Source organism: Gossypium hirsutum, chromosome D02, assembly GCF_007990345.1.
Source record: "Gossypium hirsutum isolate 1008001.06 chromosome D02, Gossypium_hirsutum_v2.1, whole genome shotgun sequence".
Lineage (NCBI taxonomy): Eukaryota > Viridiplantae > Streptophyta > Magnoliopsida > Malvales > Malvaceae > Gossypium > Gossypium hirsutum.
This window is the reverse complement of record NC_053438.1, coordinates 22,674,521-22,679,385: the sequence shown is the minus strand read 5'-3', so window position 1 is coordinate 22,679,385 and position 4,865 is coordinate 22,674,521. Positions and strand designations below refer to the sequence as shown.

The 4,865-nt window shown below is 34.5% G+C and overlaps 1 non-coding gene across 1 annotated transcript; it reads left to right on the top strand.

Moving 5' to 3' along the window:
• The first annotated feature begins 647 nt into the window (after positions 1 to 647).
• LOC121214960 (small nucleolar RNA R71) lies at positions 648 to 754 on the top strand. Its single transcript, XR_005910695.1, has one exon. It is a non-coding gene; the product is annotated as a small nucleolar RNA R71 (small nucleolar RNA).
• Positions 755 to 4,865: the final 4,111 nt, after the last annotated feature.

The window sequence follows — 4,865 nt, the reverse complement described above, 5'->3', positions numbered from 1 at the left end:
TTGGCTTTGGATCAAAGCATCATTCTTTGCCATATAAGCTTTCAACAAGTTCTCCAAACTGTTTGATGCCTCAGCATGAGATGGTTTTGAAGCTTGCTAATTATACCCTTGAGATTGGTTTGGTCTTTGTTGTAATAAGTTGTTGTTCGGTCCATTCCCTTGGTTGCTCCAAGAAAAGTTAGGATGATTACGCCATGAAGGATTGTAGAAGTTGGACTGGGGTCCTTGTCCACTCCTATTTTGATATTGGTTCCCCACATAGTACATTAACTCAGGATTTGATGTACAATTCTCAAAAGCATGACCTTTCCCACAGTACACACAGGAAACTATTTCAAACGAACTTGGTGGCTTGTTGCAAAATTATTAGTACTATTAGCAATTAACTATTTTAACATAGAGGAAATAAACGATACCTGAGCTGATAACGAAGTGAAGGAGTCAACTTCATGAACCCCGATTATACGTCTTCTTGAAGTTGTTTGATTTGTTGGCCATTGATAGTTATTACTCGCGATCCTCTCAATGATCTCATAAGCCTCATTATAAGACTTAGATAAATTGCACCATTCGCGAAAGCATCTACCATCAATCTTGTATGTGCATTGAGACCATTATAGAATGTCTCCAACTGGATACAGTGAGGAATCCTATGATGAGGATACTTACGAAGTAATTCCTTGAATCGCTCCCAAGCCTCATACAAAGACTCGTCATCCAATTGTTGGAAAGTTGTGATCTCGTTCCTCAACTTAGCGTTTTTGCTAGGTGGGAAATACTTAACCAAAAATCTCTCTGCTATTTATTTCCTTATAAATATGGAACTTGGTGGCAATGAATTTAGCCATGCTCGTGCTCAATCTCGCAATGAGTACGAAAACAACTTCAACCTCAGTGCGTCTTCAGTCACACCGGCAATCCTGAATGAATCACTCACCTCCATAAACAATCAAAGGTGGAGATGTGGATCTTCCGTGGGCATACCACTAAATTAGCCCTCCATAAACTGGCTTGCCTCAATATCTAGCCTTCTAATTCCTGGGTTTAACTCATTGAAAAGTGGCACAGCATATTGTTTGATGCATCGATCCCTATCATGGACAATGAGGATAGGATTTCATACATGATCGGCTTTATTACCTTGGTATTGATTCTGATTTCCAAGGTCCATCTCGACTTGTCTTTGAGCTGTTCGTTCACGTCTTCTTTGTCTGAAAGTTCGCTCAATTTATGGGTCTACAGGGAGTAAATCGATAATTCGATCTATGCTCATAAACACCTGAAAATAAAATCACAATAATTAAAAAGAATAAGTTAGTAATGCTAGAAATAAATCAAATTGAAGATAAATAATTTAACAAAAAAAAGACTACGGCAACAGTTGACAATCCCCGGCAGCTGCGCCAAAAACTTGTAACGCTTAGGTTTGTGCAAGTGTACACAGTCGTTATCAAGTAATAAGTAAGTATTGAGTTATCGTCTCCACAAGGATTGTATTTGTGCTAAGTCACTTAATTTGTAAAATTATATTAACAATTTGGTAAACAAAAAACACAATATAGTTGAGAAGTGATGATTAAAATATATTAAACTAGATACAATGATCCATAATGCCAATTATCCTAAGTATGGAAACTATATGATTGAAATAGATTTTAGTAAAATTAAACTCCATTTACAACAATTATAACATAAATAAACTTGGACAATTACTTTAATTAAACTCAATTTATTATCAACATGCTTAATAACATTCGGAAAAACATTCCATGGAAACTCGATCTTTCATGAGTTTGGAAACCACATTAGGTCCTTTAGGAATCCTTTACTTAGTAAATTCGCATTTTACTGATCCTTATTTACTAAGGGTTTCTTACAATTCGTGTGAGGTAACAGGGATGTCTTAGGTTTGAAATAATTTAATCACACAAATCTAAAAACTATGCAGATAACAGAGCTTGGGTAGAGTTGTTATGCAACTTACAATTTAATCGTGTTTGGATCTAAATTGAGCATGCACATTTCAATTATGCGTCCATTAGCCATCGTCTGGTTAGGATCGCTCAGCTAATTCAGGTGCATTTCAATCATGTATGAATGAAATACAGACTTAATTTTAATTGAAAACATGATCGATTGAGGCACAAACATTATAAGCATGATTCAAATAAATATTATTTAATCAAAACAATCATCTTAGCTTAAATAAAATTAAGCTAACATTGTTGTAAACAAGAACAAAGAACACATAGCAAACATCTTTATATTCAATTAAAGAAAAGAAAGATTAAACCCAATTCAAAGTGGCTGTCACCTAAGACTCTGATTGATGAGACTCCTTCGTTCCTTTGCTTTGCTCCTTTGCTGATGGTTCTTCAAGGTGGCCGACCAAGGGTTCTTTGAGAGATTTAATTGCTAAAATCTCTATGAAGAGATAATGCTATGCGTGGGAATGGAAAAGGCTAAGAGAAAAGAGAGAATGACGCTTGATGAATGCTTGAGGAATGGAAAATCCTATATATTTTTCCGTTTGCAACAGTACACTAGTGAATCTTCCAATTTCTCTTAATAATTCCTTAAACGAACCTAAACCAAAATTCAGTATAAATTCAATCAATTTACCATTAAACCAGCCCCCAAACACCCACTTATGAATTTAATCCAATCGTTGAAATTTTAACTATTTTATGAATCCAAACTAGTTAGATTCCTTACACTGTATCGATGCAGACCGTACGTATAATCGTTCTTCTCCTTTATGGATGATTTGGGGCGTTTGGGTCAGCACCTAATTCAATGATATACTGGAAAATAATTATCTAATTAATGATTAAATAAATTCATTTAATCAATTCATAACACTTACCCAACAATTATGTCGAAATAACAAACTAGTTACCCTTAATTGCACTTACGCTTCACGATTTGTGGGATCCGAATGACTAATCGATCAAGAAGTTTTTTCCCTAATTGAAATGGGTTTGAAAGTTGATTAGGAGGGTTCAAAAACTCAAATTAATGCTGGAAAAATATAGGCAAGAACCAATAAACAAAACAACTCCGTTTCTTGCACATAGGCACACGCACCACCACACATGGTGGCCAAAATTGGGGATGAATTTTAAAATGGTTTGAGATCTCATTAATTTCTGGAAAAATTCCTTTGAAATCATTTAAAATTCCCCAAATTCCAGATCTGAAAATTTTGGTTTTTAATTGGCAAAATTAATCAAGAAATTGAAGAGAAAAGAGACATTACCTAAGCTAGTCGAGAGAAACGGCAATGGCACTTTCTTGACAATGTTCGAGATCGATCTTGGAGTTTAAGATTTAAGATTAGGGGATGATTTTAAGGAGGAAAAATGACAGCAATATGGTGGAGAATATGCTAACAAATCTTGTGGCAAAAAGAAAAAGAAAGAGATGGTAAAACTAGGTGTAGGCGACAACAACAATGGAGGAAAGGAAAAAAAGTTAAAATCAAAGAGAATGAGAGGAGGAGAGGAACCGCTAGGGCAATGAGAAGGAGAATTAAAGGATGATTATTAGTGAAAATTTAATATTTATACCTAAGTTAGCTAGGCTTGGATGGCCCACACATTAAAACAAGGGGTTTTTGTCAAAAAATTAAATTACTTGCATGGGAATGGAATTGAAGTTAAGACCTCAAGGATAAATTCACTAATGTTTAACCATCAAACCAATAACTCATTCTTGATATAATTTTGAAATATTTATTTAAGAAAAAAAGCATGCCACATACTAGGGTTTAAGGAAAAATTTGCAAAATAATAAAACTGATGCGAGAGAAGAGATTTGAACTTTGGTTTCAAGAAACGTTACACTAACACTTAACCAAAAAACCAATACCTCATTTATTTCCTAAAAATGCATAGATAATTTAAAAAATTAAGGCATGATCACTCTCTCTCAATTCACAAACCCAATTCTACTAACCCCCAATTTTTGGGATGTTACATTAGTCATGTAAATCACATACAAAATCCAATACACATGGATGAATTCAACAAGTAATCACATTTCATATACCTGTATTATTCATTTCATATATCAATGTATCATGTAACATCACTTTCATGTATTTCATGTAAATACCTACAATAGTTCATCTTGAACTCATATAATCTCGTAACAGAACTGTGCCCGTTGAACCATTTTGAATATCGTTGGATTCGTGGGTAGCACACACGACGTGCACTGAACTGTAATCCGTCAATTCCTATACATGTATGCTCATACGAGCTAAGACTCGGTATGCCCTTATGATCTGTAATCGGTAAGCTCCTCTGAGTTGAATAACGGTAAGCTCATGCGAGCTGAGTATCGGTAAGCTCATACGAGCTGAAATCGGTAACCCTAATGACATGTCATTTGTATCCTACGAATTCTTAAGGTTTAAACGGGGATCGATAGTCATCGTATGTCGTCGGATATGCGATCGGTAATTATACATAGAAATTGTACAATCCATATACAGATATTTTAATTAAAGCATATAAATACGCAATTTAATTACACGAACTTAATTCGACGAGCATACGTAGATACGGAGGCAACTAATCTGAGATTTCCTCTTAGCCATGCTCTAACTCCATAAGAGGTCTAACCGGATCTATAGGAATGAATTTAACTAAATTCAATATAATTCACGTTCAATTTAGTCCAACACAATTTTTTGTAAAATTACCATTTTGCCCCTATACTTTTAATTCTTTACAATTTAGTCCCTAGGCTTGGAAAATGAAATTCATTAATTTTTTTCCTTAACCAAGCCTATATGGATTTTATACATGCTTATAGGAGCCCACATATTTGACAAATTTAGAAATTTTACCAAGAATTTA